We start from the raw sequence: 14,626 nt of genomic DNA, 5'->3' as shown, positions 1-14,626 counted from the left end.
AAAAAAAAAAAAAAAAAAAAAAAAGTTGCCATATCAGCCAAAAGCATACAAATTCACATCACTATGTTTTTCTTTCTTTTTTTTTTTTGAGATGGAGTCTCACTCTGTTGCCAGGCTAGAGTGCAGTGGTGCATGATCGTGGCTCACTGCAACCTCCACCTCCTGGGTTCAAGTGATTCTCCTGCCTCAGTCTCCCAAGTAGCTGGCATTACAGGTGGTCACCACCACGCCCAGCCCACTTCACTATTTTCAATGTCCATCAAACAGTTATTTACTCACTGTAGTTGACATTTACCGAGCACTTATCCACTAGGCACTGTAGTAAGGGCTTTATATTGCCATTCAATCCTGTCAACAATCCTAGGAAATCAGGCACTGTCATCTCCCATTTTACAATGACTTGGTCCAAAGTCACAGAGCTTAAGGACACGAGGACGCAATGCTAGATCTATTGGTGCATCCATCATACCACCCTCCCAATTAAGAATCTGTTCTACATTGAACTTCAAAACCAAAGGAGAAGGCCAGGCGCGGTGGCTCATGCCTGTAAACCCAACACTTTGGGAGGCTGAGGAGGGTGGATGACCTGAGGTTTGGAGTTTGAGACCAGCCTGGCCAACATGATGAAACCCCATCTCTACAAAAATTAGCTGGGCATGGTGGCGCACGCCTGTAATCCCAGCTACACAGGAGGCTGAGGCACGAGAATCACTTGAACCTGGGAGGTGGAGGTTGCAGTGAGCCGAGATTGTGCCACTGCGCTCCATCCTGGGCAACAAGAAAGAAACTCTGTTTCGGTCGGGTGTGGTGGCTCATGCCAGTAATCCCAGCACTTTAGGAGGCCGAGGCAGGCAGATCACCTGAGGTCAGGAGTTCAAGACCAGCCTGGCCAACATTGTAAACCCCGTCTGCACTAAAAATACAAAAATCAGCCGGGCGTGGTGGCAGGCACCTGTAATCCCAGCTACTTGGGAGGCTGAGGCAGAAGAATCACTTGAACTTGTACCCGGGAGTCGGAGGCTGCAGCAAGCCCAGATGGCACCATCACACTCCAGCCTGGCGGACAAGAACGAGACCTCGTCTCAAAAAAAAAAAAAAAAATCCGTCTCAAAACAAACAACAATAAAAAACCAACACCAAATTCGACCTAAGGATGTGACTCTTCAGTAGAAGTATCAATATTTCTTTATCTGGCTAGAAAGGGAGATTCAGGAAAATGTATTATTACTATTAAAAGCAAAGGTTGCTCTGTAGAAATGTATCTGATCTATTTTTCTGGCAAATCACTGGCATGAGCATATTATAAAACTTCCACACATTTTATTGAAAACAAACTGGTAAAATTTGAATTATAAAAGAATAGCAGCCAGGTGCAGTGGCTCAGGCCTATAATCCCAGCACTTTGGGAGGCCGAGGTGGGAGGATCACTTGAGCTCAGGAGTTGGAGACTAGCCTGGACAACGTGGTGAAATCCAGTCTCTACCGAAAATACAAAACATAGCTGGACATGGTGGCATGCGCCTGTAATCCCAGCTACTCGGGAGGCTAAGATGGGAGGATCACTTGAGCCTGGGAGGTAGAGGCTGCACTGAGTTGAGATCATGCCACTGCACTCCAGCCTGGGCCACAGAGTGAGATCCTATCTCAAAAAAATAAATAAAATAGCATTGGTGATTATTTACAATACCAGCTCTTTCTCATAAGCAATATCAACTTTTGAAAGTTGCTGGCAACAAGCAAAGCAAAGATGGAAACTATGGAAGGAAATTTAAGACAAGTTTGAGATTATTTATGAGGAATAAAAAAGTATTTTCCTTGCCACAGAAAGGCCCCTTAATTGTTTAAAGAAAAACATATTAAAGAAATAGCACACACTAAAAAAGCCCTAGCTGAATTCTAATGAAGTTTCAGAACCCAAGAAAGGCACGAGTGGTATAAAAATAAGTCAACGAAGATTTTGCTGTTTTAAAATAATCCTGTTAAAAAGTAGGTGATAATTTTAACAATATGCCACATCATATTCATTTCAGTGAATCAACAGCCTCATGATATTTGACAGATTTAGGAAACTAAGACTCAAATCAAAACAAAAAGTAAGTATTTCCAACATTAAGCATTCCCATAAACAACTGAGTTCTTTTCTGCAAAAAGTATATCAAGAATCCTTTGGGCCGGGCACGGTGTCTAATGCCTGTAATCCCAGCACTTTGGGAGGCCGAGGTGGGTGGATCAGCTGAGGTCAGGAGTTTGAGACCAGCCTGGCCAACATGGTAAAAGCCCATCTCTACTAAAAATACAAAAATTAGCAGGGCATGGTGGCACGTGCCTGTAGTCCCAGCTACTCAACAACTGAGGTTGAAGCAGAAGAATCGCTTGAACTCGGGTGGCGGAGGCTGCAGTGAGACAAGATCTTGCCACTGTACTTCAGCCTGGGTGACAAAAGTTCAAAAAAAAAAAAAAAAAAAAAAAGAATCCTTTAGTTTCTCTGCAAAGTCACCAGCAGGATGACTTCCACATTCTGATTTATCACAATTGTTTCCACACCCTGCCCTCTCCCCATCTTGACTTTCCTAACTGATGGGGTTATACTTCGGGCATTGAAAAGTGACACCAAGGCAGGGAGCTGTGGCTCTCGCCTGTAATCCCAGCACTTTTGGAGGCTGAGGCGGGAGGATTGCTTGTGGCCAGGAGTTCAAGAACAGCCTAGGCAACACCCCTGTCTTTAAGACAAAAAGAAAAAGAAAAAAAAAAATTAGCCAGGTGTGGTGGTGTGTGCCTGCAGATTCAGCTAGCCAGGAGGATGAGAAGGAAGAATCGCTTGAACCCAGGAGTTCAGGTCTCCAGCCTGGGGACAGAGTGAGACCCAGTAAAAAATAAATAAAAGTGACACCATTTTTTTCAAGACAGATAGGATGTAGCTGCAAAACACTGTTTACTGTTCTCAATAAAGCATCTTGAGTTTTCCACAACTAGAGTAAAGCCAATCCATTAAAAACTTCAATTTTCCACAGTCTAAGAACACATTTTGGTAATATATCACTGAGTAGACTCTACATCTGACCCTACATTTTGAGTTTTCATTTGCTGTAAGCTTTACTGTCGGTGACAACCACTCCCTTCTAGAAGAGGGATGACAGTAAACCCCAGTGAAGTGGGAAAGCTGGAGATTTCAGACAAATCACCAATATCCATAAATAAATCATCTGTTTTTGATGCTTTGGATACAGAGGTATGACCTTAAAATGTTAAACTCAAACTATGTCCTGGAATTCCATAAGCTCCATGGAAATGAAATCTTTCCTTCTTGGTCTTGAATGACTTTCCAGTTCTTTATTGACAAAGCGACCGACACCCAGAATATTATCTCCTTCATATTTCAATCTCTAAGGTCAACTAACGGCCTCGATTGTAAATTAAGTTAAATGGTTAAGTCCACATAATATCAATAATTTCCCTGCTTCACAATCAGAGATCCTCACCTAGCCAAGTGGGCTGACTGGTACCGTGATTCTGCACAACAGGTTACAGGTTATAAAAGGACTGTGCTTTCAAAGACATCAAATCACCTCACTAATTTCCACAGCTGACCACTGCTGGGCCACAACTGCATGTCCATTTGCCCAGTTCTGAGGAGGAATGCCCAGGGCTCTGCTCCTGTGTGTCACATCCCCCCCCCCCAAGCACAACAATGTCACACACAATTCTGTTAGATTTCACTGCTGCCTCCTGCTACTGACAGGCAAGAGGGCACTGCGGGCACAAGGAGAGTAATCCTTTTTCAATGCTGTGATTTAACAAAGAACTCCTGCAAGCTGCAGATCATCTGTCTCCAACAAAGCTTTCCTGCCTTGCCTAGGAGGAGAGGAAATGGGCATACAACCAACATGCTGATGGGAAGGAAGGGCAAGGGCTAACACCAGAGTTCTTATCAATGAGGGAATCAGAAATTGACAACTTGGATGTGAGTGTAAAAATTACCTGCTCTGTAAACAAATAATTACAGGCTGGGCACCGTGGCTCATGCCTGTAATCCGAGCACTTTGGGAGTCTGAGGTGGGCAGATCACTTGAGGTCACAAGTTCGAGACCAGCCTGGTCAACATGGAGAAACCTCGTCTCTACTAAAAATACAAAAACTTAGCTGCCCGTGGTGGTGTGTGCCTGTTAATCCCAGCTACTTGGGAGGCTGAGGCACGAGAATCGCTTGAACCCAGGGGGTGGAGGTTGCAGTGAGCCGGGATTTCACTCCAGCCTGGGTGACAGAGTGAGACTGTCTCCAAAATAAAATAAAAAATTAAATAATTACAGATGTTCATTAGGAAAGATTACTTTTGTTTTTTTGGTTAGCATATTAAGAAAGCTTCCCCTTTTTAAGCCATTATGTTTGTCCTTTATTATCTTTAGGACCAGGGACGGCTAACCATCAGAATATGAACATTTTATACTGCACCAAAAAGTTGAACACACGGGTTATTTAAACAATCTTAGAGTTTCAGAATATCTGAACACTCCCTACCTTCAGAACAACCCTTATATATCAGAGGATTAAATGTGTAAGCACTTTCTGTGAGCCAGGGCAGAGGTCGTATTTAAATCACTAAAACAAGTCAGGCAATTCTGCAGAACTTGACATGGTCTTGCAGTTTGACAATGGCCTTCTACAAAGCAAAGATGCTTCTTGCAAATCAAGATGTGAAGTATTACAACCATCTGCTGTGCAAGAAAAATGCTAGCCACCACGGCTCCTTGAAGGAGGTCATTTACAAAGTAAAACTGCCCCAAATCCCACTTTTCTTCAATATATCAGACCAAATCAACAGCTGGCTTATTTTCTCTCAAAATGCCGTTTTACTGTCGGTTACACTAAGGAGTTAACAACCTTAAGGTTTTATCATCAGCAAGGCAGAGTTTGGATAAAAGCATCCATGGTGGGTTGCAGAAGTGATGCCTTACTTACAGAAACATTCGGGAGTTCAGAAAAGAAAAGAACTGCAAAGTTAGTGACTAAGATCTAAACCAACATGCTGTTTTTCTTAAGACTTCCTTTTCAGTTAGCTTTTTAGTACTATTACTGAGCTACTTCTCAACTAGCTTATACTGCTCTCAAGCTTAAAAAATCAATTCTGAACACGTGAAAAAGTCTACCAAGGTCACAAAAGTCATATTGCCTCTACTTTCAGATATACTTACATCTTAAAGTATTTAGGGGAAAAAAAAAAAAAGGTTTTGGGGGCATTACGAAAAGCACAAAATTTAGGCCGGGCATGGTGGCTCATGACTATAACCCCAGAACCCAGGGAGGCCGAAGTGGGAGGATTGCTTGAAACCAGGAGTTTGAGAACAGCCTGGGCAACATTTTCTATTTAAATTAGTTAATTTTAAATTTTTTTTTTTTTTTTTTTTTTTTGAGGCACGGATCTCACTGTCGGCCCTGGGGCTGGAGTTTGGCCAAGCTGGCCGGAATCCCAGCCTCACTGCAAAGCGCTCCGGCCTCCCGGGTTCACGCCATTTTCTTTCCTGCCCTCCAGCCTTTCCCGGAGTAGCTGGGACTTTTACAGCGCGCCCACCCACCTTCGCCCGGCTGTTTTTGTATCTTTTAGTAGAGGACGGGGTTTTCAAACCGTGCCTTAGCCAGGCATGGTCTTGATCTCCTGACTTCGTGATCCGCCCCGTCTCGGCCTCCCAAAAGTTGGCTGGCATTTTAACAGGCTTTGAGCCACCGCCGCCCAGCCCTAATTTTTTTAAAATAAAAAAAAACTGTAAAGCCAACAGAAAATTAACCAAACAATCATTTAACTAGATATCTTAACTATCCTTTTCAATTGGATCATCTTCAAAAAATGTTTCTCTTGCCAACTTTAAAACACCACGGAAGAAAAAAAGGAAATTTTAAGTATTACTTTGGCAAGTTAAGCCTATTCCCCAAGCGCAATTTAAAAATGCACTTTGCTTTATTAATTTCAGCAAAAAAAAAGAAATATAGGAAAAACCTGGTTTCAAAAAAATGCCCACATAACAAGAGGAGACATTTAAGAAAACCAAATAATCTCATTTTAAGATGATTCATTTATTTTACCAGGCAACTAACTTATTTAGGATTGTTAATGATAAAAAATTAAAACCAAAAAAAAAAAAGCTGTTAGAATAACAGCAGGGCAGTTATGGGCCAAAACAGAAAACTTAAAATTAACGCAAGCCTTAAGATGATCTTGAAAAATTCTAAATGTTTTCTAAAATCCAATGTTAAAATTTCCAAACTTTTTCCTGTTCCTCAGAAGAAATAAAAGCGCCACACAATAATCCTTACAGAGATAAGCCAAAGAATTAAAAAATTTAGGAAAAGAAAATATTACAAAAAAATTTCTTTTCTTTTACAGCAAAGATATTTTAAAACAACTTTCTGCTAACTGGCCTGCCTCAAATAATTAAAAGACAACTATATTAAACTAGCATGAAAACATACGGTTCTTATATAAATACCTGACATTTAATGCGCAATGAACAAAGGTTTTCAACTACAAAAAACACAGCGTTTTTCAACCTGCAATAAAACAATTTCAAGATCCATTTTCAGGGGTCCTTTAATAGAATCATTTAGTTGCTTTCTTTTTTTAAAGACAGCATAAAAGGAAAAAAGAAGGGCACAGATTAAAGAAAGCGACGAAGATATTTTTCAAGAGTTTTCATTTTAAAATAAACTTACTTTAAAAAGATCTTGGGCAAATTCTAAACACCAGAGCTGCTCATTGCCCTCGACTCCACCACTCACAGCAATTTATAGTCCCAGTAACTTATTTTTAGGACTACATAAAACCGCAAAAAAGCAGTTAAAAACTGCCAAGTTCCCATTAAGAAAGTTGTCCACAGTTAGGCGGATATGACTGAACCTACAAAGTCTTGGATAAGATGTTTGGCCATCTGTTGACATGCCCCTTGAATCTGGAAAGCCCAGCCTCCATTTCCAGCTTTCCGCTCAAAAGCTGCAAACCTCAACCCTTCTCCCACATTCAAACATGAGATCAATTGCCCAGGCAACCTCACCAAAGTCTTAGATTGAGCGAAAATTTTAAAAACCTTTTTCTATTAACCTTTTACTAAACCACTGGGCCCCCTTCCCTTCAGTGGTTGGTCTGTAAGCGCAGTTCTTTAACTAGTCCCGGCTATCTTTGGTTTGAAACCCAACTTCACTAACTGTGCTGACCTTGCTTAAGTACTTCATCTCAGTTTTTCTGTTAAAAAAATAAAACAAAAAAACACAAACAAAAAAAAAATTGCAAAATAATCTTTGCAATGGGTGGGAAATATGAAATTTTCTGTGTTAAGTTGCTCAAAGAATTGCCTTGACCACACAGTAGGGCGGCTTTTAAGAAAGCGTCCGTTTATGATTATTAACAGTAATAATTTTCATGGAAGCAAAAGTGCCTTTAAGGGCAGAGCCTGGCCCACATTGAAAAAGATAAACGATATGTCAGCCTTTTGCTGATTTCCTGTTCAGATGCCACGTTCAGGAACAAGAGGCGCGGAGAACCTCTCCAAGATTAGCAATAAACTTAAAAAGGATTGGAAGGGCCAGGCGAAAGAACCAAGGTTCTCACCAAAACCTCTCTGGGGGGGGCGGGGGGGGGGTGACATGAACGGCTTGTTACAAGTAAAAACAAAGAAATGGGCCCCCAAGAACCCAGCAGCCACGAAAAATAAAAAGCAGCAGGAAAAAGAGCCCCCAAAACCCCGGTGAAACCTTCACGCCCTCACCAAAACTGCCTTCCTGAGGACGAGCCAACCGAAAAGTCCATCTCGCACAAGTACGGCGGGCACGCCGTCCAGGAGGCTGAACTGCGCGGGCCCAAGGGCCCAACAATCGCTCCAAAGGGACCCGTCTGCACGGCTTGTGCGGGGGGGCAAAAAACGCGTAGCAGGCCGGCGAAAAAACGTGGGGGGTGGGGAAGCGGAGTTTTTCAAAATTTCACGGTGCCTCGGGGAAAGCCTGCATTTTCCTAGTGCCAATGAATTGAAGGCGGAGCCTGGAGGCGTCCGCGGCGCTGGCGACAAGTTGGGGAATTTCCCGGGCTGGACCTCCCTCCAAAGCTGGCCAGCCCCGGCCCCGTGGGCCAAACTTCGCAGGAAGCCTCACTCCCCACGCCGTTGCTGCAAGCCCAAACCGGCCTCCCAAACTCCCCTCCCTCGAGCCCCCGGGGCCCGCCTTGCCCGCCCTTCGGGCCCCGCTCCCCTTTCAAGCCGCCCGCCGCCCCCCCTTACCTTCAGCAGCCGTTGCGGATGATGCTGGTCGCAGTTGAGTTTGTCTAAATCCGCATCCCCTTTCCCACCCGCCGGACCCTCCCGCAAAGCTGGCGCCGCCGCCGGCTCGCGCCCGGCGGACTTCACACTCCCTTTCCCACCCACGAGGCAGAGGCGGCTGTGGTGGCCGGGGCCGGTGGCAAGCCAGCCGCCGGCGGGTCCCCCCCCCCTACCGCCCCCGCCCTCCCTTGCTTCTCTCCTTCTCTCCCCACTGCGAAAACCCACGAAGAAGAACAAAATGGCCGCCGAACTCCTTAGACAGCCTCCGGGGCCGCCGCCACGGATGGCGCGCGGGGAGTGCAGCGGCCCGGCCGGGAACTTCTTTATGGGGGCATAGGCGCGCGGGAGGGGGCGGGGCCCGGGCGCGGGGCGGGGCGGAGATGGTTGAGCGCAACTGCGTCCGCGCGCGGAATCCTTCCGCCAAACGGGCCGAATAAATAGGCCCGCCCCCGACACCGGGCCGGAGCGTGAGTTGCAAAGTTGCACGCGGGAGTTGGGGTTGGGGGAGGAAATGCAGCTGTGCATACTGCCGGTTGCGGCCATCGCCGGATCTTGTACATTGAGGCTAGATGTTTGCAGACCTGGCCATGTGGGAACTCACCGACGGATTTCGGGAGTCCTGGAATTTACCCTTTAAGATAAATCTGGGGTGAGGATGAAAAAGGAGAATAATAAATAAAAGAAGGTTGACTTATTTTGGATTCAGATATACTGGAACTTGGGAGAAGAGAAAGGTTTATTTGGTAACTAAAAAGAAAAAACCCTCTTCCAGATAAGTCAAAATGTAACAGTTACTCTTTGTGAGTGGTGGGTGTATGGTTATTTGTATATATATTTTTTGTGCACTTCTGTAACTTTGGGGGTAAAAAATCCGTCCACAAAGAAAATTTCATCATTTCTATCCCTTGGATTTCTCTTTCCTGAACTCGGAAAGTTATATAATCATCGGGACGGTTATCCCGATTCTAGCCAGGGCGAAGTTGAACTAGCGCTTGCAGCAGTTGAAAGGGGAATTTGCAGATTTCACGCGTGCAGGCCAGGGGCGGGAAGAGAAGAGGCAAGTTGTGCGGGCGGTCCTGGGTTCTGCAGACACCCGAAGAAACTTTGGTCCATTCCTCTCTGGCTTCCCAGCCTCCCCGAGTGCACGCCTATCCAAGGGGTCCCCAAACTGTGCCACCTCCAGGGGCTGGCTGCGCGTTGACTTTGGCCGGGTTTGGAAGTACAGCCCACACTCAGCAAACAGATCGGCTCTCTTTCCTGACCTTTCCATGTATATTGCTTCCTGCAGCGCTTTACATTTTGCAAAGCTCTGTCTCTCCGAGAAATTCAATTTGTTTCCCAATGAATGCAGGATGCACGAATCCCCATCTCAGTATGCCACGAGGTAATTGCACCACCCAGGCATCCTCTTCCAAAGCAATGTCCTCGGGGTGAGGGCTCCATGTCCCCTCAGTTGGGCCCCCTCGCTACTGGTGCAGGGCCCTTGAATTTAAGAACTCAGCCTCTCGATCCACTTTCCTCAGGCACCAACTCACTTTCCCCTGCTACAGCTCTGTCCACGGGAAGTCACATAAGTGCCATTTGTCAGGGCAAGGCAATGAGCCCAGCTGGTGACATTCAGAGTTGGTGCCCAGCGCTGCTGTGAACATCTGACTGTGGAGGTCAGGGTGGTTCTTTCTGGAGTCCACAGGACTTTGGGCTACTCCAAGGCAGGGCACATCATCGGAATGGCATTTAGAGTAGAAATATGAAAGACAGCAATTCATTCAGCAGACAAATATTTATGGAGTACCTACTCGGTGCCAGGCATTGTTCTAGACAGGGAAGCAGAGGGGATCAAGACAGACAAGGCATTTCTCTATGGAGAGTCATTTAGTAAGACGGATGATAAGCAAAGATGCAAATAAAAAATATCAGCTTCTGATAAGTGCAGTGGAGAAAAATAAACAAGAAAAAAACCCCAAATTCTACTGTGTTCATTTTCTTAGTATATGCCAAAAAATGATCTCATTGAATCCCCAAGACAGTCCTAGGAATTACGTCCTATTCCTAGCATCCCGATTTACAGAGGAAGAAAATGAGGCACAGAGAGGCTAGGGTGGTTGCTGAAGGTCACACAGCCAGGAAGTTACAGAGCCAGGGCTGGAACTCAGGACAGCCTGAAACTACAGCCCTCGTTCATATTCAGTAAAACCCATCAGTGAACCCCCACAGCATTCACATTCCTGGCACATACCGGGCACATATCAATGTGGAACCCAGTGGAATGATTGAAATGTGTCTCTGCCCACAATAGGAGTACCATAATTTTCCACAGCAAAATGGCAGGTGTGTTAACCTCTTGCAACATCATCAGGGCTGGAGGAGGACTTCAGACTGAGCTGGGACATGGGGAGAGCCTCTGTCCCCAGGCTGTTTTCTGCTGGGCAACTCCCCTCCAGAGTTCAGTTCTGCTGGCACATGCCTAAGTGATTAGCTGGCTCTGAGCCTGAGCATGGCATAGCTCACCAGGGTGGGCCTGCACAGCTCCCAGGAACCAGCAAACAGCTCATGGAGGAAAGCACTGATTCCCTATTCGCCTTTTCCTGCCATTATCAGCACCAGTAGCTTTCCAAAGATCAGCTGATATAAGCATCTTGTCAGAAAGGATACAGCCTAATAAATGGAATGTCCCTTCCCCTCTCTAGGCCTCAGTTTGCCTATCTGTAAAATGAGAAGAGTGGATTAAAGTGCACTTTTCAAACTGTCTTTCCTGGCTCCACAGAGCTTTCTTATGGGGCTGCTGAAGATGATGGGGAGCTGATGATTATAAGAGAGTGGCTGTGGCCAAAATATTGAAAACCCAATAGTGTCTCTGAGGATACTTAGACTTTGAGGGGGGATCCCAGTGCCTGAAGGGACCTGGCTGATAATACGAAAGAATTCAGCCTCTGGGTAGGGACTGGAGCAAACTGAGCCCACGTTTCATCCAAGGGGGTGGCCACTTCTCAGCTCCAGTCCCCTGGGGCCACTTGTGGCCACATCCTCTGAGTTTTTGGTAAAACTTGAACATATGGATTTTGTGTGAAATGTTCCAATTTTAAAAAGTCGGTCATGAACTCAAAATCTTCTAAAACAGTGTGAGGCAGACAAAGTATATCTGTGGGTTACATTTGGCCCTAGGCCAGCAATTTGGAACTCTGTTCTAGAAGGCTGGGGATGAACTTTATTCTCTCCTTCCTTGCAATTTAATGAGCATTAGGATTGTGGTTAGATGACTGAAAGAAGTGTTGGTGGCCAGGCGCAGTGGCTCACGCACTTTGGGAGGCTGAGGTGGGTGGATCATTTGAGGCCAGGAGTTCGAGACCAGCCTGGACAATATAATGAAACACCATCTCTACTAAAAATATAAAAATTAGCTAGTCATGCTGGTGGGCGCCTATAATCCCAGCTACTTCAGAGGCTGTGGCATGAGAATCGCTTAAGCCTGGGAGGTGGAGGTTGCAGTGAGCCGAGATTGTGCCACTGCACTGCAGCCTGGGCAACAGAGTGAAACTCCGTCTCAAAAAAATAAAAAAAAAAAAGGGAAAGAGGTGTTGAGTGTTGGTGATGAGGTTTGCCTGCAAATCTAGACCTCCCTGGATATTCTGTGGGTTTTATACAAAGGAGGGAACCACGGGGAAAAAATATGGGTGAATGCTCTTTGACAACATCCACAGTTCTATCTCGGCGTCCTGTGGTGTTACCAGCAGACACTGGTATTCTTTTGGGCAACGTTTGTCAAGGCCCTACTGGGTGTCAGGCACTGTGTGAGAAGCTGGGGACATAGCAGTGAATGAGCCAGACTTACTCCCTGTCCTCATGGAGCTCCCAGTCTAGAGAAAGACACAGACGGGAACAGATAAACCATTTGGGGAGGATAATTTCAGAGAGTGGCGATTTTATGAGAATATTAGAAAGGGTCATGTGACCACAAGCGAGACTCTGAGGATTTGACATTGGAGTCAAGATGTGAAGGATGAAAAAGAGAAAGTCATGGGAAGGATGGCATAGGGGAAGAATATTCCTGACAGAAGGACCACCAAGTGAAAAGGCCCTGAGGCAGGAACGATCTTCCAGTGTTGGAGGAATGGGAAAAAGGCCAGAGTGGCTGGAGTGCAATGTGAAGGGTAGAAGAGTGTCCCAAGTGGGGGTTGGAAGGCCGGACACAGTGGCTCACGCCTGTAATCCTAGCACTTTGGAAGGCCAAGGCAGGCAGATCACTTGAGGTCAGGAGTTTGAGACCAGCCTGGCCAATATGGTGAAACCCTGTCTCTACTAAAAATACGAAAATTAGCCGGGAGTGGTGTCGGGCGACCGTAATCTCAGCTACTTGGGAGGCTGAGGCAGGAGAATCGCTTGAACCTGGGAGGTGGAGACTACAGTGAGCTGAGATCGTGCTATTGCACTCCAGCCTGGGTGACAGAGAGACTCTATCTCAAAAAAAAAAAAAAAGAAGAAGAAGGTGGGGATTGGAGAAGTGGCTGGAGGCCAGATTGCTCAGAGTTTTTTGTTTGTTTGTTTGTTTTGTTTTGTTTTGTTTTCTGCTCTTGTTGCCCAGGCTGGAGTGCAATGGCACGATCTTGGCTCACTGTAACCTCCACCTCCCAGGTTCAAGTGATTCTCCTGCCTCAGCCTCCCAAGTAGCTGGGATTACAGTCACCTGACACCACGCCCTGGCTAATTTTTGTATTTTTGGTAGAGACAGGGTTTCACCATATTGGCTAGGCTAATCTCAAACTCCTGACCTCAGGTGATCTGCCCGCCTCGGCCTCCCAAAGTACTGGGATTACAGGCGTGAGCCACCACGTCCGGCTGACTCAGGGTCTTAAAAACCACAAGAAGACATTCGGATTTTATTCTAAGCTTAACAGGAAGTCACTGCAGGGTTTTAGGTAGAGGAGTAACATGATCTGATTTCACTTTTTTTTTTTTTTAGAGACAGGGTCTTGTCCTGTTGCTCAGGCTAGAGTATAGTGGTGACATCATGGCTCACTACAGCCTTGATCTCCTAGGCTCAAGTGATCCTCTCGCCTCAGCCTTCCAGGTAACTGGGACTCCAGGTGCACACCACCAGACCCAGCTAATTTTTAAATTGTTTGTGGAGACAGTGGTCTTGCTATGTTGCCCAGGCTGGTCTTGAGCTCCTGGGCTCAAGCAGTTTGCCCACTTCCTTCTCCCAAAGTGCTGGGATTACAGGCATTAGCCACTGCGCCCAGCCTGATTTCATGGTGTGTGTGTTTTGTTTGTTTGTTTGTTTGTTTGTTTGTTTTAGATGGAGTCTCTCTTTGTCACCCAGGCTGGAGTGCAGTGGCATGATCTCAGCTCACTGCAACCTCTGCGTCCTGGATTTAAGCGATTCTCTTGCCTCAGCCTCCCTAGTAGCTGGCATTACAGGAATGCACCACCACACCCAGCTAATTTTTTGTATTTTAAGTAGAGACGAGGTTTCACCATGTTGGCCAGGATGGTCTTGAACTCCTGACCTCAACTGATCCACCCGCCTCAGCCTCCCAAAGTGCTGGGATTACAGGCGTGAGCCACCAAAACTGGCCTCATGTTTTTTGTTTGTTTGTTTGTTTGTTTTGAGGCGGAGTCTCGCTCTGTTGCCCAGGCTGGAGTTCAGTGGTGCGATCTCGGCTCACTTGCAAGCTCCACCTCATGGGCTCATGTCATTGTCCTGCCTCAGCCTCCTGACCAGCTGGGACTACAGGCGCCTGCCACCATGCCCGACTAATTTTTTTTGTATTTTTTTTAGTAGAGACGGGGTTTCACCATGTTAGCCAGGATGGTCTTGAGCTCCTGACCTCCTGATCTACCCGCCTTGGCCTCCCAAAGTGCTGGGATTACAGGCGTGAGCCATCACACCTGGCCATATATATATATATATTTTTTTTTTGGTTTGTATTATTATTTTTTTTTTCTTTTTTTTTTATTATACTTTAAGTTCTAGGGTACATGTGCATAACGTGCAGGTTTGTTTCATATGTATACTTGTGCCATGTTGGTGTGCTGCACCCATCAACTCGTCAGCACCCATCAATTCGTCATTTATATCAGGTATAACTCCCAATGCAATCCCTCCCCCCTCCCCGCCCCATGATAGGCCCCGATGTGTGATGTTCCCCTTCCCGAGTCCAAGTGATCTCATTGTTCAGTTCCCACCTATGAGTGAGAACATGCAGTGTTTGGTTTTCTGTTCTTGTGATAGTTTGCTAAGAATGATGGTTTCCAGCTGCATCCATGTCCCTACAAAGGACGCAAACTCATCCTTTTTTATGGCTGCATAGTATTCCATGGTGTATATGTGCCAC

Source organism: Rhinopithecus bieti, unplaced genomic scaffold, assembly GCF_001698545.2.
Source record: "Rhinopithecus bieti isolate Rb0 unplaced genomic scaffold, ASM169854v2 scaffold_947, whole genome shotgun sequence".
Taxonomy (NCBI): domain Eukaryota; kingdom Metazoa; phylum Chordata; class Mammalia; order Primates; family Cercopithecidae; genus Rhinopithecus; species Rhinopithecus bieti.
Note: the sequence above shows the minus strand (reverse complement) of the source record.